Here is a 24,377-nt window from a genome sequence, read left to right as displayed (position 1 = left end):
TAGTGCATGTAATCTAATGGCCCGTGCCTTGACACTTTCAGATGGAGAGTAGGTTTTTGTCAGCAGTGGGAAACTGACTGGCTGCAGCTTGGAGGATGCCACTGAAGAAGTTGTACATTAGAAGCTCCTATCACAAGCTAAAAAGGGAGTGTAATTGTATTTTCATCCTAAATTGTGCCTCTCATTTTTTTCAGTCTCAATATTGTCAGAATGTATATGAGATTCCAGGTAGTGCAAAGGAAGATTTTACAGCATTATCTACTTCTGCTGATTTAAAATTTGATTTCAGTAAGCCTGTCACTAGAATAGGGATTGTAGAACCTTATCTGGTTTCCCTTATCAGTAGCCCATAACACATCCTTGCCATGCCTGTTGTCCCTAGGTGCCATCCTTTTCAAACTCTGACCTGTGTCACTCGGTCTTGACTGAGTTCACAGGAGAAGGAGATGCTTAGGTCTTACTCAAAAGACTCTTAGGAGACGTTACAGAAATGCACTTTTAAAAGTCTTGGCTATGCTTAAGTTACTTCAGTGAATGTGAGGAAACAGAAACCAAACCTCTAGGGGGCATAGCTGTGCTGGGGGCCAAGCAAAAGTACTATTTTTTTGCTCATGTAGCTTATGTTGTTCAGCAAACCTGTATAGGCTACAATGTCTGGCAAAAACAAACAAACAAACAAAAAAAAGCTTACTAGAATAAATGGCATCTTTCTTAGTACTGTAATGGCCACATCACCAACCTTTGAGGGTAGTTTAGGCGTTAATGACACATTTGAAGCCTTCGATTGCATTCATTTTTAGGTTGTCAAAATGATTTTATAACTAAAACAAACAATGAATAAACTTGTTGCTTGTTTTATGGCATATTAAATAGCATCTTTTATTCGCATTTTAGAATAGTCTTAATTTTAGCTTTAGTCTGCATATAACAGAGACCTTTCATAACTTTATGTTGTCCATTCCAGACAGTTCTCAATACCATGCTACTGTGTATGCTGAAGAATTAACATTTCATTTAGGATATATCTGTTCCCCTTGATGGCTTTTACTCCAATGATTCATAAAGAAATCTTGATACACATGTCATACTCTATGTTTCTGTAGTATTTAATATGATTTGAGAACTTTTTATTACATGGTTCAGTGGTAAAATGGCAGAGACTTCCAGAGACTGATATGATGCTGACATTACAACATGGCATGACTAACTTCAATCTCTAATTTAATCTAAATCTTCCTGTTTAGGAAAGAGGATTCTTTTTCTGCAGCAGTTGTTAGTAATGTTTTATTCTGTTAATTTGTACAGTTAGTCAGCTATAATCATAATATTTATCAAGATTTATGTTAACCAAGAGCATTAATGCAGATCCTTCAGGCAAGAAATCTACTGAAACAGACCTTGCCATTTCAATGTCGTGCAAGCTTCATACACCTCCTACTTTATTTCCAGAAAGAAAAAGAAAGGGATTATACTGGTCTAAGGCAAAGAGTTCCTTAGAATCTACAAGCATGTCAGATGCAGTGACTCTAGGGTTTATTTTTTCTTTTCTCAAAAGTAAGAAAAACGTGTGGGTTTCCTATCTATGCATTTACAATACACAATGCTGGGACTATTTCTCATCTACTAGGGGGGGTTTCTACATCCACGTTAATGTAGTTATTGAATATAATGCAAAACCTTTTTCTGGTCTATTACTGTTTCTTCCATAAACTCCATGTGACCTGAAGATCTATAAAGATATATACAGTACCATTGTGAAAACCAAACAAAACTCTTGGAGAAATTTTCCTATCACACTTTACTGCACAATTGACCATCTGCAAAAGAAGAAGTCTTCACATTTCTTTAGTGTCTTCATGACAGGCTAGTTAAACTATGTGTCTAAGTGGGTATAGTAGTAAACTGGCAGAGTCATTTGGAACTAACTTGCATTTTCTGAAACAGTTCATCCTGGTCATTCATTTGAGCTCCCAAAATAAAAAGAGGTAAGTAATTTTGCTTTGGAAGGAAAGAATGTTTACCATGTTTTCTCAGAAGAGAAAGAATAACTTGACTTTCTTTTTGATAATCCATGACTATGCATGCAAGCAAGTATCCCTCTTTCACAACTTTCAGGGTTATTTATTAATGGCTTCCTTTACCAATAGTGCTACTAGTATTCTGCCAGTTCTGATGCATAGCTGCTTTATACTATGACTATCAAGTTTTAGGTTACTGCAAAAATAAGAATATTATTAAGGTGAAGAATTCAGGCTAGAACAACGTGGACTTGTACTGCTAACAGCCAGTATTTTTTACATTTACCTGTTTCTTTCAAACTTGTAATTCTAAGATGTTATTCTTAAAAAAAAAAAAACACACAAAAAAACCCCAAAACCAACAAAAAACCTCCACCCACCAAAACCACCTTAAGTCAAAATTATCCAAATATCACATTATGCCTGACAAGCATGACCCTCTCATAGGATTAAATAAGCTTAATGCAGAGAAAAAAAAAAAAAAAAGAAAGAAAAAAGCATATGCATGAATTCCATTAGTGCGCTCTGATACGGCTTATTCATGTAGAAAACTACTGGAGGGAAGAAATCACCAAGCATACAATTTCAATGTGAGATGCAAAAGAAAAAGAAGCATAAATAACATCACTTTCCAGAAAAGATTCTGAGAAATAGATTGCCATCTGCAGCACCTCACAATCTCTGTACACAAACATCTAATTAATTAGTCTCGCTATCCGTGTATTGTTAGAACTGTGAGAATATGTAACTCTGAGGTAAAGTGTGACCAGAATTTGTTGTCCTTCTGTGATGTAAAGTCACTAATAGTTTTCATTTTTAAATATTACGCCTGATGAGGAAGCCTCCAAGCACAAAATATTTAAAAGACAAGGGAAGATTGTGAAAAGCAGGGGACAGTGATGGTCCCTGAAGCAAGGGCGTGGAATTCAGAGAAACAAAATTTTGGAATATTTGAGGCTGAGAAAAAATATGTATAACTGAACTGTTGTGGTTGTTGTTGTGTTATAGAACCACTGTAAAAAACTGGTAAGGAAGACCAGTTCATAAGACTGTACTCAAGTGTCTATAAAGACTACTTTGTTGTATTTCATTTACATGTTTTTAGTTGAATAGTGAGTTCTGTGCATGGCAACTATACACATCATGATAAATAGAGCAAAATGAGAGAGAATATTACTTAAAATTAGGGACTTTCTCCTGTCAAAAAGTATATAGAATCATAGAATAATAGAATAGTTAGGGTTGGAAAGGACCTTAAGATCATCAAGTTCCAACCCCCCTGCCATGGGCAGGGACACCTCACTCTAAACCATATCACCCAAGGCCTTGTACAACCTGGCCTTGAACAATGCCAGGGATGGAGCATTCACTGCCTCCCTGGACAACACATTCCAGTGCCTCACCACCTTCACAATAAAGAATTTCCTCCTTATATCCAATCTAAACATCCCCTGTTTAAGTTTTAACCCGTTACCCCTTGTCAAATAACTACAGTCCCTAATGAAGAGTCCATCCTCAGCATCCCTGTAGGCCCCCTTCAGATACCGAAGGCTGCTATGAGGTCTCCACGCAGCCTTCTCTTCTCCAGGCTGAACAGCCCCAACTTTCTCAGCCGATCTTTATATGGGAGGTGCTCCAGTCCCCTGATCATTCTCGTGGCCCTCCTCTGGACTTGTTCCAACAGTTCCATGTCCTTTTTATGTTGAGGACACCAGAACTGCACACAATACTCCAAGTGAGGTCTCACGAGAGCAGAATAAAGGGGCAGGATCACCTCCTTTGACCTGCTGGTCACGCTCCTTTTGATGCAGCCCAGGATACAGTTGGCTTTCTGGGCTGCGAGCGCACACTGAAGCCGGCTCATGTTCATTTTCTCATTGACCAACACCCCCAAGTCCTTCTCCACAGGGCTGCTCTGTATCTCTTCTCTGCCCAACCTGTAGCTGTGCTCCAACCCAGGTGTAGGACCTTGCACTTGGCATGGTTAAACTTCATGAGGTTGGCATCAGCCCACCTCACAAGTGTGTCAAGGTCCCTCTGGATGGCATTCCTTCCCTCCAACCGAACCACACAGCTTGGTGTCATCAGCAAACTTGCTGAGGGTGCACTCAATCCCGCTGTCCATGTCACCAACAAAGATGTTGAACAAGACCGGTCCCAACACCGATCCCTGAGGGACACCACTCATCACTGGTCTCCAGCTGGACATTGAGCCATTGACCACAACTCTTTGTGTGCGGCCAGCCAGCCAGTTCTTTATCCACCGAGTGGTCCATTCATCAAACTGATGTCTCTCCAATTTAGAGACAAGGATGTCGTGTGGGACAGTGTCAAATGTCCTGTGCCTCAATTTAGCAGTAGTAATTAATATTAGTAGTACTTCAAAGAAATGATGATAGGAATGTCTTCACATCTATGAGATATAAAGCCTGAAGGCTAGCTGGATATTTCGTGAATGTATTGAAATTGCTCAGAATCCTATTTGAAAGATGTTTTATATGCCTAGTTGCATATTTGCATGCTTACTACAAATATGAAAAACATTTTTCACTTTCAAGAAAGATGTTCTCATTACAACGTCTATGACTGTTAAAGCTACGCTATTTTGATCAGATTATCACTATAATGAAAATTAATGTAATAGGATTTACTATAATTAGAGGCAAGTATAGAATAATCTACTATGAAAAGAAGACAAAACATTAATGGAGCTCATTACAGGGATATTGTTTATGCTAATTATTCACTTTTTTCTTTGAAATTACACTAAGCCTGATTTTATTCCTTTTTTTTTTTTTTTTACAAAATTTTAATCAAAAATCCAACCCAGAAGGTTAGTAGTAGTCAAGTATTACTCTTGTCTGGGCCAGAGCAGTGGAAGTAAATATAAACAGAAAAAAACTAAAGGACTGCAAGCTGCTTATTTCATTGTCATGTCTGAATAAAAGATAAAATTAAAACAAAGAGTATAAATAATAAAGTAGTGATAAACAAGACTTTTACAGCCTGGATGAAGGGAATAAAACTATAATTTATGGGTTTAAGCCTATAAGTGCTCAATATTTATCAGTATTAATATATACCAAATGTTACAGTAATTCCAGTGGAGGGAAACCTACATGAAATTTTGGTGCAGATTGAAATCTGTTTTCCAAGTGAATATACTGTTACTATATACCTGTCTTTTGTAACAACCTGATAGATCTTAAAACTTGAGATACACACAGTAAGCCTAGCAGGTAGGAACTAAAAAATGAAAAGCTAACCAAAAAAATGATAGCTAAACCTAGTATCAAAAGCTTTGATCCTGCAGGGAACTATTTTTGTGTGTATCTGGGATTACACCTGGTGAAATAATCAGCTCGAACACAACAGGTTGAAGGATTGGCTCCTAGGATCTTGCTTTTGGTTCCATCATGCCATATCCGGGAGCCATGGTATCCTATTCTATTGAGACATTTGATTAGATCCAAAATATGGTAGTGGGTTACAGTTTGCATCTATAAAGTTTTAAAAAATCCAATATGCCTCTGTTCAAGAGCAAAACCTATTTGTGTTGTTAAGAACCTGCAAGATTCTAAGACCTCCAGTCTTTTAGTCACTAAATTTTTAATTTTAAGAAGACAGCTGGGGTAGAATTTGTAACATTCCAGGGAGATGAAACCCTCTCATCAGTGCATATATATATATGTATATGTATATGTATGTAAGTATGTATATGTATATATATGTAAGAGAGGTACAGATCAGCCTAAAGGAATTCTTGAACCAAAGTTTAAAAAGGTGTTTGAATTTCTGAGAACCCAACTTCAAACAATATATTCTGTCTGACAGCGTATCCCAAGTTCTTGTTCAACTTTGAAAATATTGGTCCAAATTAATATAAAATATTTTTAATAAAACAATGTGGAAAAAAAAGAAATAAAAAGTAAATATGCCCTTAAAATAATCAGCCACTGGATCACATTCTGTCAGGAATATAAACCACATTTTAGCTTCCTACAAGACCATCTAATACAAAATAGAGATCTGTTCATTCCAGATACAGGTATTTTTTAATGTCAAACATGTTTTAGGTACTTCATTGACTACATAAGGGATTTACAATACTTTAACTTCTTTTATCAACTGGTGTCAAGACTTTTCCAGACTCTAGTAGGTTATTTATAAACAATAAAAACTCATGTGCAGATCAATGATCTTGCTACAAACCGCTTTTTTGTAGCAAATAAGCGATTTTCTGTCCTCTGCTTCAGAGATGACATAATCAATTCTAGCTTCTCTTGTACACTGCAGTTATTGCTACCTTTGGCATAGATGATCTGGCTCCAGATTTGCTGTGAGTAGACCAATGTTTTTTTTTAATTGCCCTGGTATAAAAATAAAACTGCCTTTATGGCATTCCTGATGTTACGTTATCAAATTGCATAAGGCCCTAGATCCTGGAGGGCCTTAAAACACATGAATAGCAAAAGGGAAAAGGGGATAATTAAACAACTTTCTATTCTTCCCTTAACACAGAGCACAAAGGTTTGGGTTGTTTGGTAGGATGTGTTTTGGTTGGTTGGTTGGTTTTAGTGGAAAGAGTAAGGTAAATAATGCGCTACTAAGATTTTGTCTGATAAGGTAAGTGGACTTAAATCACCTTCTGCTCTTATGGCAGTTTATGTAGCATTTTTCTGATAAATTCAGCTTCTCTTAGTTGTTTTTAGACATTAAAATAACTGACACATGTACAGTACTGTTCTACAAGATTTGATTCACCTAACTTGAAATTGGTCATCACATTAGTGCTCTCTAATACTAACATATTTCTGCTTCCTAACATATTCAAAAAATGAATTAGCAAAAGATATTAAATGAAGGTATATTTTAATACACTCTCTGTCCTTGCCCTTTATTTGCCTCTTCTTATTTAACATTTTTGTTTGGTGCATCCAAAAAGAAAGCAAGACCCTGTTAGGGCCTGGTGTACTCAGCTGGCAGAAATAACAAGGCCACAGTGAGGCTGCTATTTTACGCCATGTAAGGGTTTGGTACCATAGGCTATTCCATGTGTTTTGGTGAGTGTTGGAAGCAATATTTCTAATGAGTGTTTTCCTGGAACTGACCTGGATAGTATCTGTCTTGAAATCTATCAGGCTGTGATCTGCACTGCTACAAAGCCAACATACAGCACGTTAATAGTTACAGTATAATTACTCTCAGTATAATCCACAATTTTTTTTCCTTATTACACACTAGCAGGTTGGAGAACTCACTTGCTCTTTTGCCAATTAAGCAGTTTACCTACATCTGCATAGAAAGAGCACCTAAGCTGTTATGAAACTGGTTCTTACTCAGCACTGTGTTTTTTTTGGGAGCTATCCATTGGCTCTCTGGTGTGTGAAGCAGGAATAGAGGATGCAACAAAAATTAAACTCTGATGGTTTTAGTTTCAGTTAACCCTACTTTTTGATTCTGTGAAAATTTCTCAGTAATGTGCAAAGGAAAAATGTTGTAGATTAACTAAAGGCGCCATAAATGGACATCTCTCCTGGCACCCTAAACTTCTCTGCAAATCTGTTCATTTTATTGCAGGAGTGCAAACTCTTCCTCAGAACCATCTGCACCATTACTAAGATCTGAAAACCAGAATACACAAAAAAAGACCATTGCTTAACGGATAATGAGCAAGGGCACTCTCAAACCCACTGCATTTATGTTCAAGTCAACTGTCCAAGCAGCTAGAGTTCATATTCATTGGTTTCACTCTCAAGTGAAAGATACAAATCCTACAAAAGCTCAGAGCATTGCTCTGAAGAAAATTGGCTGATTTCTCATGCTAATCTAGTGTGACATTCCTCCTCCGAAACTTTGCCTGGACCTTAGCAACAAGCAAATTGAATGAATAAAGCAGTGACCAGACACACACACACAAAAAAAAAAAGTTTTGTCTTGTGTTGTGCTATGCTATGAAAAATAAATAGCAGTGAAGATTAAAATGGAAATAATGAAATCAAGCTTCATATCTTCTGATGTAGGCAAAAGTGATGATGTTCCACCTGTGAGTGACTTCACAGTGGCTGCATACACTAAAAGAAAGCGCATGGATCTCAATAGAAGACAGAAGACAAAGTGTTCGCAGGAACAAAGAAAAAATGGCAACACTTACAAGTACTCACTGCAAAACATTCTGGTGATCTGTTCACATCATTGTGACAGCAACAATAAATCACAACTCTGCAACTGTTCAGAGGGAAAGTTTCCTGTGAACCTGAAGCCAAAGATTAAGGTAGGTCACACTGTATTGGAGTCACTCATTCCAATAGGTAAGTTTCTTGCTGTCTTATTATTCAAAGAACATACATCCCATCTGTCTTGGGCATTTATGAGATGTTATGACTGTGATACCTACACTGTGAACAGAACAGAAAGTCTCTGTTCTTGCCTTCCTGTACTTTCATGTGAACAGATCTCTAAATAATCTGTGTTATTTTTAAATTATATCTTCTACTGCAACTTCTGAAAAGCATCCCTGTCTTAGCACTGTGCTCCAGTTTTTATGTAATTGCATGATGTACTAAATACCTTCAGTTCCCACCAACTTCTGTAAATTTTTACAATGTAGTGCTATTCTACCAGAATGTAACTTTCAACTGATTTACAGAACTTTGATCCCAGTGATTCCCAATGGGTGGAAAGCCCATGAAGAAAAATCGTCCAGCATAGCAGTAGGATAGAATTGTCCAGAAGCATTTTCAGAGAGTTTGTTGCTAGCTTTTATTGCGCTTCCCCCTCCACTATCATAAGCTATATTTTTCCTTGCAGTCTGTTGGAACTGTTCTAGAAACCACAAAATTCATCTTCGGTCGCTTACAAGGAGTGACAATGTTGTCTCCTATTCATTTACCAGTACTGAAGTTATTCATAAATTCTGCTGTGCATTTGACATATAGCCAACCACCAGAAAAAGCAAATTCACTCCTCCACAGATATTATTCCTTCATTCTGTAACTTCATTGTATTTACCAGACACTGCCTGTTACTGATACCTATTTTTATGTACCTTTGTCAACCCAGATAAGCATTACATTGCCTCGCTTGCATATGTATTTTTTCCATACTCTGATGAATAATTAATGCAAAGACGCATAACTGAGCTCTATTTTTATGAACAAGGTTTACAGGTGGTTTATAAAGGTATTTTTCCTGTTTTAACATTTGTTTGCAGAAGGAATACACATACCTCTTACATATTTACATCATATGGAAACTCACATATAGAATAGAACAATATTAAAGGGAAGAACAAACCCAGGAGATAAGACAACTTCAAAATTGAATGTAAATTATCCCCCTGGCCTGCTGCATATTGCGTCTATTTTTCAATGGCTTTACTAATAATGATGGCATATTTGCTGCATAGAGAAAGGCAACAGACAAAAGTCATATTTAGAATATGTTTCAAAAGCCACAGAGTGGGATAGATGGGTATATAATCCAGTTTTCCTGTATCAGGTTACCATCATGTGTCTGTATGCTGTGTTTAGCAACAGACAGTATAATATATAACATTCTCAGTTCTGTAACATCATCAAGCAAACCCAACTGTGCCTAGTTCTAAAAGAGCTGCCTGTATTTCTACTTAGCTGAATAGACAAGGGGTTATTTGCAGGCAGTATTTACCATTACTTTGGGAGAGTGATGGAGGAAGGGAAAGATCTAGCCATGCTTAAATATCCTATAGGATTTCTTATGTCTTTCACGGGTTGATTAAAATAATGTGTTCCTGCTTGTTCCTTATCCTTTATCCTTTACAGAAGGAGCACGCAGCAATAATTTGCAGCAAGATTTTTATGTAAGTGTCCCCCTTACATGGGTTTTATGCAGAAGGGAAACATATGGTTCTGAAAGAGCATTAATACCCAGGTACATCTGGTCTTTGAAGATTTTAAGTGATCCAGATAAAAAGAATGATCAAATGCCTCCCAAGGGAATCTGTGGCTGTTCTGACACTGTTCTTTATCGCAAGCGTAACACTTACAGGGAGATGTCTATGGAGACCTAAGAATAGAATGGGGATTGTACCAGCAAAAGGAAAATATACATATAAGCAAATAAGACAAAACCAAAAACATCAACCTGGCCAGCAATAGACAAGTTAATCATAGTCTTCCAAGTTCGCAGCAAATAAAAGTAAGCAAACTGATTAATTAATCTATTGTTATAAGTTAATGCAACAACCTAACATTTCTCCATGACAGCAATATCTCTGTGCCAGGTTTTTATTATCCTGCGGCACTAGCACTCTTAAAATTCCTGTTACTTAAAGAGTTTACATTGTTTTAAAATGGAGCTTTGTTTGCTGGTTATAAAGAGAGCTATCACAAAAAATGTAGTGTTAGACCTTAGGTGAGAATCAACCCTATTTTCTATTTAAAAGACTCACTGGGTTTAAAGACAAGTCATTTTTGAAGAAGGAAGGAGATAAGCCACATGATGTATTTGAGGAGCTGATCCCAAATAATGATGCTCAATCTTTATTTTTATCATACAGAAATATCACATTGCTCCAACCATACTTAATGAGGCTTCATTATTGCATACTCCAGAGTCCCAAACAGAAATGCCAGAAGCTGAAACTAGACACAGTCATTAACTGCTGTTGTGCAGGATGAAATTCTCCAAGGCAAGTGTTCCCAGGAGGGACTCAATTATCAAAGGGGTAGGGAATAAGCTTGACATATACAGTGTGAAGTTCAGGACAAAAAGTTCACAACAGGTATAGGAAACCTGGAAAATTCATAAAACTCCTATAGTTCCATGACTGCAAGAGGTAAATTAAGGAGCAGGAGAACATCAGGAGGAAAGGTGGAAGAGAATTGTGTAATCCTATCAGAGCTCTGAGAAGTCTTTCAAAGTCTCACTGGGACCAGTAGCAAATCCAAAGCTTATTGTTAATAGAAACCAGAAAGCTGAACCACAAATTGGAAGCTATGGGCCAGTTCTGGATAAATGATGTACTATTTGGTAGGAGTGCTCAAAGTAAAAATGCCATTTCAGAAATAATTCACTGTCCCATCTAAGTTACAAAAGCAATGAAAATGAAGTTACTAATGCAAAATAAACAGTATAAGCCCATAATTTTCTCTGAATTCCGCAGAGAGAATGTATGTGGCTAAGGTGCAGATCTTGTCCTGGGGCTGTCACTGGGTAACATGTCCCTAACTAGAAGGATTAGAACTAAGACATAAGAAATCCTAAGCTAATTTGGAAGTAGAAGAGCTGAAGAAGGCTGTTCAGCAGAAGCTGGAATTAGAGTGAGAGAGGTTAAATTGCTTCAGATTCTTTCTATCTATGCTGATATTCATGACAGATGTGAAAGTCTGGGCGAGGTAACTATCTTTCCAAACCCCTGAATCTCATAAACCAGGAACTTTAGGAGGCAAGATCAAGGACATTGTATCTAGGAGCATAATAAGAAAAAGTTATTTTTATTTTGCTCATGTAAGATTATTGGAAGAAAAAAGGAAAATCAAATAATATAGAGGGAGATTCAGCTTTTTTATTATTTTTTTAATGAAGAGACAAAATATATTAACCACAACTCAAAAGGTTAAATTATGGTAGCTATTTTAAAGTAACCTGTGAGAGACTGATCTGAAATCAGACTCCACTGTCCATTGCTTCAAAGATTGAAGAAGAAGCTGAGATGGAATTCCCCCAATCCATTGTCTCAGAGATGGGTGGGAGGAGTTGAAATAAGACTCCAACATCCACTGCCTGGGAGAAGGGTGGGAGGAGCTGAACTGGGACTCCCACTATCCATTGCCTGAGAGATGGGTGGGAAGAGCTGAGATAAGACTCTGTGGCCCATTATCTTGAAGACTGGTGTGAGGAATTGCTGTCCATTGTCTCAAGAATTGCCACAGACATGTGCAGTTCAAGAGTTTGTTGCAAGACCAGTGAAAGTGGTCCACCAGGAACATGTAAAGCGTGATGTTAAGAACATAGGTACTCCCCCCAACTCATTATAAAAAGGGGAAAAAGATGTCGCCATGAAGACTACCCATGAAGGACACCTCCATGAGGGCACCTTCAAGGGAACAACTCTAGAAGGACGCCTCCATGAGGACACTGACCTCTGATGACTACTACAGACCCTTGGGGACACTCTGCTCTGATACGAGCTACGGACCCTGGAGGACTCCCACCACTTCCGATGACAACAACAGATCCCCAGGACACCACTGGATACACTCGCTCTCTGCACTCCGAATTCTTTATTTCTATCCTTTTTTTGATCTGTCCTATCACTATCCCTTTTTTCATAATAATTTCCCTTTTTATAATAATTGTCATTTTGTAATAAACCAACTGATCAGTTATAGTACTTGACCTTGTTTGCATCTTAATTTCACTCTTGGGGTCATGAACAATATGGGTCTGACACTGGGGTTTTCTCTAGTCAGACCCTGACATAACAAAATGTTGCTTCACACATTCTTAACAAGCAAAATATGTCCAAGGACTAAATACAGAAATATTCTCAACTAAGTGATTTCTCAAATGAAAAGCAGTAAACTATGATAAGCCTTAAGTAGGGCCAAGTTGCAGTTCTTGCTCGGCAACATCTGCATAAGTATTTTATAAAGTTATAGGTTATTGAGCATGTTGATGTATAAAAATAAGCAGAAAAGTTGGCTGCTCATAGATCATACAGCACAAAGAGATACTAGCTACATAACAAATTAGTAACAGCTGGATGATTTGGAACCAGAAGGCCTAACATGCCAGTACATGGAAAATTTCAATCAGTTTATGAAACAAGACTACTTTACCTAGGGCAATAAAACAATGCCTGTAGATTGGATTTTGCAGAACCTGGGGCTCCCTTGTGAAACTGTGTAACTTCAATGTGACAAAGATGCCACAGGATTAGGGCATCTTTCTGCAGAGAAATTCTGCTGCCTGGAAGGATTCTGGCTTGAGAAATCTTGATTGCTTGAAGAATTGAAATGAATAAAGGAATTAAGCTTGAGGTTACAAAATTGAAAATGGAAGTCCATCCTTCTATGCTTTAGCATGTCTTTATGAATATTTTTATGTAAGTAATAAACCTGTATTCTATCATCATTTACCTTTAGAAAAAATTCATTATATGAAGTGCTTAAGATTTTCTGCTTTTAGATTCTCTTTTGGCAGAAGGGTAGGTTTTTTTCCAGTGGAAAGACTCTTAAGCTTTAATGTCGTATTTCAAAAGAAATTTTCTTCCTGTCCTTTGCTCCTTCTCTTTGACAGCCATCATTGCTGAGTAATGCCCAGGGTCATACTTTTGAAAAGCAAATTATTCCTTTGCAGCATTTCTGCACAACCAATGGCAGAGTGTATATCCAAAGGACTAGGCACTTATCCTTTTATAAGATATAGGTTGAATTCTGTAAGTGATGTATCTGGCACAAGAGTTAGGTGCAGATCACTAAAGAAATATGAAAGGAAAAATCAGCAGCTATAGAAGTGGATTTAGGAATATACACATACATTCACATGTATATACAATTTTAGAATATTAAGAAATGCATTAAATGTAAAGTAATTTGTTCCAGAAAAAAATATACAGTGAGCTATTAATCCACATCATTTTTTGCTTGGACAAAACTCCAGACTGAGCCAAAATCTTCGCTATAGAGTGCAGAGAGCTTCAATTGAAGTCAAAATAGTTGACCCAAGGTATCAAGGATAAATATAGCGTGGCTAAAAAGTCCTGAAATAATGTCTATATAGTACTTCTTTTCCTAAGAGGATTTATTACTAGAACAAAGTCACTCAAAACAAACAAAAAAAATCCTTCTCACATCTCTTGGCAGAACATCCGATATTTTAGTAAAATATAGTAATTTTCTCCTGCAAAAACTTTCAACTCTTATCTTAGTGCAAAAAGTCACTAGCATTCATCTCATATTTAGTGACAAAATTGGACCAATGTCTCTACTGAAACAGCATAAATATAGTATTGCAGAATGATTGTCAGTTCATTCCTTGCTAAATCCTGCTTCCGCAAAATTAACAAATTCTTTTAATTGCCAGGACAGCAGAAGTGGAAATTTAATTCAAGAGATAATCCTTGTTAAACAGTCGGTTTGTTACCACTGAAGGTGACAGATTAACAAATCCTGACTTTGATAGTTACAATTCTTTTGGTCATATGGCAGGTCTTTACAAGGACCTTAAAATTTTCCCTGTTGATAATTTGATTTCTACTTCCTCCTTTTGTTCCAGCACTTTAGTTCAACCAGTTTTATGGTTGTCCAACTTAAAAATATGACTAGTTGGTATATGACATGTTATCTCTGCAGTATATGAACCTATTTTGATTTCTACGGCACTGAGTCAGCATTCTGATGAGTTAGCATTTATATTCCCGACAGCTGTTTATTCCTTTCAATGTAATTTCAGAGATAAATGTCCAGAAGGGATTTGCTGCCCTAGATCTATCAGAAAACATATTTAAGATATTCTCTGGTATTTAAATCATTTTTAAAAATTTAAAAAATCAGTAATGCTATGGCAAAAAATGTTTAATTTTTAACATTAAATAACTAATGTAAACCTTACTATATTATTTGGAAATATAATGTGGTAAGAAGTCAAAGTATATTTATTTTCTATGCAAAATCACTTCAGTGGTTTCTAAGGACAATATAAATTTAAGAAACACACTGAAATGTCCAATCAGTATTTTTATTTTACTCCTTTTATCCGTTAATGATTTTGATCATATCTGGTGGCAATGAATTCTGCAGATTACTTATGATTTTGATAAAATTAACTAAAAATAATACTTAATTGCTTTGTTCTCTATCCTTTCAAACCCCATTTTTTCTTGTCTGGGGACAAAAAGTAGAAAGGGATTCTTGATACACTTCTCTAAAAGTTCATTTAATATCCTCTGTTACTTACCTTTTGCTTTTTCGTACTGTCTAGTCTAAATCAAATGGTCCCTTTTCCAAACTCAGGTAGAAAGATATCTTTGCTTACTAGAGCAACAATATATATTGCCTAATATTTTTCATTTTATTCTTATTGATTTTTTATATTTCCTCTTTTTCAGGATAAGTAAAAATAACAGTAAACAGTATTACAAAAGAGAGTTTTTTTCAGTAGACTCTTTCTTCACCCTAATATTTTGGCTGCTATAGACCACCAATCATCATTTTTTACTGAGCTTTCTGTATTACTGGCAAGTACAGTGGTACTTCCCAATAAAAATAATAAAAATAATAGGCCAAATTAACTTGCAGGTGATGCATTAATCTCAGTTATCACTGTGTCCATAAGTGATCAGACAAAGCAATGAACAAAACCATCATGGTTACTACACCAGTAAAGTAAGACTTTTAAAATACTAGCAGTACTTGTGATGCTAAACTCCTTAACAAAACACCAAAACTTGAAAGTTAGTACCCTATAACTTTTTTCCCAAATCCTCACTTAAGTCAATAAACAAGGTTAAACAGGATGTAAAAATCTTCATCCATATTTACCATTAAAACATAAGCTATGTGGAAGACTTCATTGTAAAAAAAAACTGTCTTGAATCCAAGCAGGCAAGATCATTTATATGGCTGTGACATATACACCATAAAGAAAAATGTTTAAGTAGAATATAATAATCTCTTTGATCTATTCATGAAAATTTATTTGGGCCATTTCTGTACAAGTGTTGCACTGCCAATGGAGGCTAATGTATAGCTATTTCAAAAATCATTACACGAATCCTGAGATTGGACAGTTTGCAAATTATTTGATCCCTTCTAAAATCAATTCATAATCCTGTGTCTGCATCTGTCAGTTTTTTCTGGCTTTCTAAAACATCCTAAAGATTGCGGTGTCTCTACTGTGATTTTATGTATGTCTGTTCAACATTCCACTTACATTTAAAAGTGTAGTAAAGAATATGCATCAGGGTCAATATATTTATGTAAAAGGTATTCTAAATTTAATGCTTTACTTTATTCCCAGATTTATGGATAGTAGTCTTTCTTATTTATTTTTTATAATTTCTTAAAAGATGTGGGGAAAGAAAAAGCCAGGTAATTTAATTGAAATGCTGCTTTAAGTGATTGTGCATCCAGCTCTCTACCTCTTGAAAAATCATTAGCTTGCACTGTAAACACCTACATATACTTTCACTGCAACAACTCTGAAAACTTTGTGCTGAGATTCACATGACTTTTCATGCAATACCTAACATAGTATTTCCAAAACATGGTACAATATATACTGTGAATGATAGCAAAACCAACAATAATTTCTTGCCCCCTATAACATGAGTATCTGTTTCATGGTACTATTGCTCCTAGTGTTACTTGTATGACTTCAGTGCCTGGAGTTCACAGGTGAGCCCGATAAACACACATTCCTACCTAGAAGTGTTTACAATTTAGATATGTCTTTATGGAAGTATTGCTATGACAGAAAGGTCTAAATGATGTTATCACATGAGATTCAGTAATTTTTTTCCTCAGTGTGCAAGCAAAGCATATGCCAACAGCACTCTTAGAAGAAATATTTTAATGAGAATTTTATGATTCAGTGCTCTTGGGGTGGAGCTATAGCAAAGAATATGAAAGAGGTAATGTTTCTAAGTACAGCCAAGTCTTAAGACAGAATGCTTTTATGAGAAGCTTTTACTGAGATGCAATCATTTAGTTATGATCTTTTACTCAAGAGCTGATGTAAAACTAGATTGTTATAGCAAGATTATATGCATATTCCAACTGACTGATCAGCATGGTAACAGTATGTATACTACTAAGTCCACCTCCTCTAACACATACCCCTTCTCAAAACTGACACTTCCATTTTATTAATCTTTACTGAAAACCCCTCACTTTTATAAGAGGAAACCGTTACAGAAAGGAAGAATCATCTTAAGACAAGAATACTTGTTGGCTGGCTGGCTGGACAAGCAGCTGTAAGGCCCAATCCACTTGTCTGTATCTGGTCCACTGTAACAATGCAAAGTGTACCTGTGAAAAACATACGTAATGCAAAAAGCCTCTCAGAATAGTGAAAAGATGCTTAATATGCAAATTCTAGCCCCATCACAGCTCCCAGGGTATGGTATTTATCTGGATTACTGCTGTACTCTGACTCTTTCTGACGCAAAGAACAACCTTTCGGGCATTCCTAGCCAAGAATAGCCAACAATAAGTTAGAGTAGTCAGAGACTGCACTAATTAACTGTAGAAGCCAGAAATTAGGGAAATTCAAAGATCAGAAAAAAAAGTGTTTTCAAGGCCAAAAGCTACCTGCATCCTTTTTCTGGTTTTGTTGCAAGCAGAATCCAAGAAGAGTAGATAACTGGGTTCTGGATATTTTGAGACATGGGATATCGTGTCAGGAAGCATGCATAATGTATTGCTATGGTAATGGTTACCACAGTTGGTATCCTTTATGGAAAAAAAATAATTAAATTCTGTATAAGTGTAGTTAGCTTACATAAGCAACTGCTGGTTTAGTCAGAAGTGCCTTTTAGTTATTTATAATATCATAGAACTTGTCATATTTTACATTTTGTGTAGCAAAGATAGCAGTTTACAGAAGTTACAATTTATATAGATGAAAATGCAGGTTATTACCCTGAGCTGAGCAGGCTACTAAAGATAGAGTCTTGTCTTTATTAGGGCATACTATACTTAAAATACAATTAACTACAGCATCTAATAACTGCAAATGTGCCAACAATGCAAGAAATCCAAATAACAGACAGCAAATACTTTTAATGGTATTTCTAAAGTGGAAATCTCCAAAATGACTTATCAAAGACACTTGTTCTGACATCTTTATTTGCTGTTTTCTTCTCAGCCTTCATTTTTCTTTTACACTTTTTTCCTACTGCTGACTATAGCCATGTTCTATCTGTTCCAAACTGAGATGAGCAGCTTCCTATCAAATAAGCCAAAGCTAAGGGACAAATTGAGTTTGATATGACTGCTGTGACACCAAAAGCCACAAGCTAACTAGTAGTAATTCCTAGGTATGTTGATGCTAATTTTTATTGCTGATGCATGTCAGAAAAATATGTGGTAAAGAAGCACTATAGTGCAATCTGTTCCTCAAAACCTAATCGTCTTGAAGCTTAGTAAACATTTAGGATCTCCTATGCTGATCACCTGCTGTATTAGCTCCAATGTACAAAATATGTTTGCAGTAAAAATCCATGTAAAATTAGGGGTGGCACCCTTGCAGCAGTAATACTGGCAATGACTTGGGCATGCCAAGTAGCAGATGTTTGGAGGAAGCAGTCAAGGTTTTGTCTCAGTAATTGTTGGCAAGAAATGGCTGTTCCTGCTTTTCCCAATCCTTGATCGCATTGGCTGAATACACCCTGTCTTGCACAAATGCCTCTATGTGTGCATAATCCATGAAAATTTTCTATTACAGATTCTTCCCACATAAATTTCATCAGGGAAACAGGATTTGTTTTCTGTTTCAAATGCCACTCTGAAATATTCAGGTAGTGACATCTTACTAGAAATTGGAATATTTTGGATTCCCTACACATTTGTTTAAATATTAAAAAGCTAATGAATCACAGAAACATGACAATCCTGCCTGACACAGCATGGACTTACCGTGTTTACTAGGATTTAAAAGTGTGCTTTCTGTAAAGTGCTAGCTGGTGCATCCTCATAAATGTTCTAAGAGTACAGTGGCCCTCGTTTCTGTCTTTAGAGGGAGCCTCTGGTTACTCTGAACTGTCTGTTCAATGGTTGGTTGATTTCATTCATCTTACATATTACTCACTAATAAGAAATGAAGGAATAGTAGCACATCTAAGGACCTTCTAACATGGAGGACCTCCTTGTCTTATTGCCATTGCCAGCCTGGCCTGGCTTTTCACCACAAGAAGAAGAGAGGGAAGCCTGACAAAGAAGACCCAACCCACTATGAAGCTATTTTCTGTTTTCCTATACTGTTATGTCACTGAACAAAGCAGGTAGGCAGGACAATAGCTTCTTGGATGCCCTTTAGAAGCGTATCTGATCCTTTAATTCTCACCTTCTGCTTTTTAAAGTTTTTCTCTCATCCCATATGCTGTTTCTATTCCAGCCTGCTGGATTATATTACCTATGGAAACCATTCTGTCCCATGCATCTGATCATTATTGTCTTTCTCTGAACTTTTTTTGAGATCTAAGATAACATTTTCAAGGCGCAAGCACCAAAACAGCACACAGTGTTCCAGGTGTGAGCAACTGTGCCATTATAGAAGGGCATAATTATATTTCCTGTTTTGATCTTCTTTCCTTTCCTAACAATTCCAAACATTTGTATTTTTGGACTGCTGCCATGAACTGAGTTAATGTTTTTTTATGAAATTGTCTATCACAATCCCAAACTTCACTTCTGAGTGGTAACAGGCAGCTCACAGCTCATCATTTATTAATAAAGCCAAGAACATTTTTGCCCATGTAAATCATTTCACATTTTTCTACACTAAATTTCCTCTGCCATTTTGTTACCCAGTCACTTATCTTAAGGCCCATCTACAGTTCTATGCATTCAGCTCTCACACTTCCTACATTGAGTAAATGTGTATCCTCAGCAAACTTTTCCACCTCACTGCTAAGACCTTTTTCTAATCAATTTTTAAGTTTGTTAATAAGAATCAATCTGCTGCAGAATTCCACTGATGAATTCTCTCTGTATTGTCACTGTACTCACATGGTTAAAAGATTGAGAGGGGGCACAATTATGGTGCTAGGGAATGTGGTATTCAGCATGGGTCTGTAGGCTGTTACAGAGCTGTGCGGTCCCTTATTTCAGACTTCATGCATAATAATCATTTGCAATACTGTACTATGCTTTATCTCTTGCAATGGGATGCTGCATACCAACCTGATCTGTGACTTCGGGTTCATCTCTGCTCGACATACTGGTAAGGAAGGAAGGGGATTATCTGACATTTCCCAGCAGTGGAATTGTGCATTTTCTGACAAGATTTTGCATTCACTGAAGTCTTCTTGAAAGGGAGCTTTTTCTTTAAGCAGTCCAGCCCTATGGCCTTTGCCTGTCATATATTACATATCTACCTTCATGTGGTCTGATACATGTATGTTTTATATGCATGTGTGTGACTCTTATCCAGGAAAACTGGGCAAGTGGATCATCACTATTAAATGTTATGATATTGTTACAATTTTAAACAATCATTCGCAGCAATAACTTCAAATAGGTAGCCAAGGTATTTTTTAACAACTGTGATGTAGTACCATCTAGTGGCTAAATTGAGTCTGCTACCTTAAGTTTTCAGTATTAACTTCCAAATGCTACATACATAGTTGTTGCTTGATTTTAGTATTGTTATGGTGTAGACCATCCTTCTTTTAATAGATATGTAACTTACTGGATAACCTTGCAAATCTAAATATAACAAAGCTACTTAATGTCCTGGCTTGTGCACCTCCTTCTCAGACACCTCCTTCTTTTTGAATCCTGTGATTTTTATTTGAAGTCAGAAGATACTAAAAACATGTTTTTACAGTTTTAAATCCAGCAATGCTTTTTTTGAGATTTGGGTTATTTTGGTTTTTTGGTTTTTTTTGTCAATTACTATTTACTGAGTATTTATTGCAAAGTAAGCTCTTTCTCTAAAGCAAAAACTTTAAGGGAGTTCTAAGCTATATAAAAAATGGCATGGAATATGAGACAAGGCCAATTTACTACAACAATTCAGTAAGCCTGATACTGTAACATCTTCTCAATCATCCAGTCTCACCGTGAATTTACTTTTTTATAACTTGGGTTTTTTTAATTGTTAGAAAACAAAATGTTGTATTTACTTGGCCAGACCATAAGCTTTTCAGCCTAACACACAGTATAGATAATCTTATGTTTATATGACGAAATCGTAAGAAGTTAAATAGAAGCCTACATTTAGAAGCATCAAATTGCTATCTTACAGAAAAATGCAAGTAATTCTTTTGTGACTGCTAGACTACTGTGCCTTGTCAGATAATTGGATCTTTGTCCTCGAAAGTGCTGAGATTAAGGCATGCACTTAAGTTTTTGGACCATTCTTCCTGTGCACTTACCAAGTTTCTAATACACAAAATGCATGACAAAATGCCATAAAAATTCTAATTCCTAAACTAATGATGATGTTTAGAGGTGTAAGATGCCAATATATGGCAGTCCAAATAAATTCTAAAAATCTGCTGCTATGGCTCTCATTTCTTCCTGAATAAATGCTGTTTACATGATTTGTACACGATTCTTTGTTATCTAAAATATAGCAGTGGCTGTTTCCTTTCCCACAGGACTGATAATCAGCAGTGAAATTTTGCCACCCTTGAGGTTTTTTTCCCAGTGCAAAATGTTGAATTTCAAATGTTGAAAACTGATTTATTTAAAAGCTGTAAAGCACAATTCCAGTAGATTAATAAAGGTGTATCCTATTCAGTAGAACTGAGCCATATCAGGATCCAGTCATCAGTGGGAAATCCATAAAGCTAACTTAAAATTAATTACTTGAACTGTAAAGCACGTATACATGCAAACATAATCTACTTACAGGAAAATGGAAAATGTGTGCAAAAATCTCTTGTTGATTGCAGTGTGAAAAAAATGGCTTGTTACAACAACTGCAAAAATAATATCACATTTTCACAGTCTGGATATTACTTATTCTGGTAATATATTTGGCAGACATTGTGACACAATCTTTTTTTAATACATTGGAAAGTAACACAGATATGTACTATTAATGTTACTGAGAACTGTCTGCTTCAGCATTTCAGTTCTCAATCAATAACAGAATAAAAACTTGTTGCAGAAAAAAAAAACAACACAGAAAGCCTAAGAAAAATAACTATTTTCTTTTATGTTATCTGCATGATTTTCATAGGGCCAGCATCATATCTTCAGTGATGCTTGAGAGATAAAGGAAAGTAACAAAAAAAAAACCCCAAGTGTTGAAAGCAGTATTAATAAATTTGAGGACATATTCAGGCAATTACTGACCCAACCTGTAATTCCTTCAACTTGTTTAATAAAAACTGTCCTTTTTGGAGAGGGTGTTTGGGGAAGAAGGTACAAAGAAGACAATTAACAGAACCAGTTACAATGTTTTCTGATCCCAAACCAGACCAAGAACATATCCTTAACACTGATTTGCAGATGATGTGCAATATGGTATTTCTGTATGGCATCTTTGTGAGGGTATGCCTATGAAGTCCTAGACCAAATTGCAATATGCAAACCCCAGACTTTCTCAGTTTCACTTATGTTAAAATCGTATTTTTACAGTATTCATCAGAAATGCTGGAGCTGTCTCAAGAGGGAAAATTGTGAATGCAGAGCAGGGTATCCTTATTAGGGCTCTCACCTTTAAATAAAATATTAAGTGTGAATCCACACAACATTTGCATCTTTAATTTTGCTTTCTTTTTGCCCAAGGTGCTTTAATGACTGAACTATTTAATGGCTATAGTTGGTTGACTCTTTAACTAACAGGATCTTCATAGTGTTTACAATTGAGATGATTTTGCTCTTGTAGACGTGTAAAGTAACCATATGTACCATCTATTCTGCAGTGCTAAGACACTGGTAAGTTGTATAAACATAAAAATAGAGCTTTACAATTGCTATAGAATTGTGTAACATCTGTTATTATCTGTATTATCAAAGTACTCAATCTCACAATGATGCTCCCACTAACATCGTCTGGAATTTTGTCATTTATTTCAGAGACAAGAAGTTCTTGTCCTTAGAGTGTCAATGTGTCTGACAGTTTTCTATCATTGGAAAAAGTACTATACAAATGATTGAGAGTATTTTCAAATACTGGGAGAAGGGCAGTGATGCTATTTTTGTTTTTCTCTTCATTCTCATGTCTTCTAACTACTGCTACATATTTCTAGTTGCATCCATGCATGTTGTGTGCACTGTTGTATTTCTGGATGGCTCTTTCTGTCTCTGGCTGCCTTGTTGATGGGGTCCCTGCACCTGTGGTTTGTAATGTGAATTTATGCAATATACATACGGGTGGCACATTTGTTTTGCTTCCAGCTATATTGTTTTCTTTAAAAGTGGGCTCATCATTTGTAACAAGCACTTGAGACTTTCTTCTCCACAAATACTGTGTTGTGTAAAATTTTCTTTCTGGTGTTTGGCACAGGTGTGGCACTTAAAAGAAATTATGAAAAGCCAGTAACCTATTATATTTTTTCTCTATGGATGGAAGAGGTAAGTGTCAGCATACAACAGAAGTTGTGGAAAGATTAGCACTATTTTAACCTGGTGTCAAGGTATATTTTTTCCTGGGACACTGGTGTTGGAAGAAAAGTGCATGCTATTACACACCAGTTTGCCTTCTCATTGAGTTCTCTGTTTCCAGTAGAGATAAATACTCCTTTCCAGCTGTGTGATTTCTGGGGCTTTATCAGCTTCTACAGTTAACACTGATACACTGCAGGGAAAAGGACTGATACACAATATGCTTTCTTACCATATGGAACATACAGAATGATCTTATAGTGAGATTGCCTGACTGCAAATACTGACTATTTTATTCCAGTTGATTTTTTTAGTACTATCAAGTTTTTGCAGCATAGTATTTGTCTCCTACTTCCCTGATGTGATTCTTTAGCTGCAGACACTTAATTGTTCTGGTTTTGTAAGTGAATTGTCTTATGATGTTGCAGGACCGGTGCTGTAGATTTAATCTATTTAAATCCAAATGGCACAAACTTGGGTTATGAATGACTCCCAGTCTCATGGAATTCTTGTGAATGTACATGGAGAAAGGAGTTCTGACTGGGATTTCATTACTTGCAGGTATAGCTCAGCCCATACTGTACAATTTGGGCCCATACTGTATTGTATGGGCTCAAAAAGACATCAAGAGTCTTCACGTCTTCTATTGCCCTTTCATGTTTCGCTGCTACTCAAGATGAACTTAACCTCCTATGACCACAATCTTTTCAATCACTTCACAGTCATTAAGTTTAACTACACTTCTACAAGCTACTGTAATCCATTCGCTAGCTGAAACTTAACAAAACTGACCTAGACATGCAAAGGTATTAGGGCTTCATAATTTAATGTTTATATGCTACTGATGCATCAAAACAGCAGTACAGTTTTTAACTACTTTTCAAGTGTTTTTCTCAGAATCTAAGTTTCCCCCTTAGCTGGACATATTTAAATTACCTACCATATTTCTTAACAGCTGATAAGCTATTGAGAGCTCTGGTCCGTTCTCAGATAGATTCCTTATTGATTTAAGCAAAGCATGATTCCAAACACACAACTGCAAATGCTGGAACTGAATATTATCTACATAAAATGAAGCAATTTAGGACTTTAA

The 24,377-nt window shown here is 36.3% G+C and overlaps 1 protein-coding gene across 2 annotated transcripts in view; it reads right to left on the bottom strand.

The window, feature by feature from the left end:
* TJP1 (tight junction protein 1) overlaps positions 1-24,377 on the bottom strand; it is a 192,554-nt gene that overhangs the window by 163,488 nt on the left and 4,689 nt on the right. The window lies entirely within an intron of this gene.

The sequence above is a fragment of the Neopsephotus bourkii genome, unplaced genomic scaffold, assembly GCF_033783945.1.
Source record: "Neopsephotus bourkii isolate Nb327-2 ecotype Australia unplaced genomic scaffold, CSIRO-AGI_Nbou_v1 NB_318, whole genome shotgun sequence".
Lineage (NCBI taxonomy): Eukaryota > Metazoa > Chordata > Aves > Psittaciformes > Psittacidae > Neopsephotus > Neopsephotus bourkii.
This window is presented reverse-complemented; position numbering and strand designations above follow the sequence as displayed.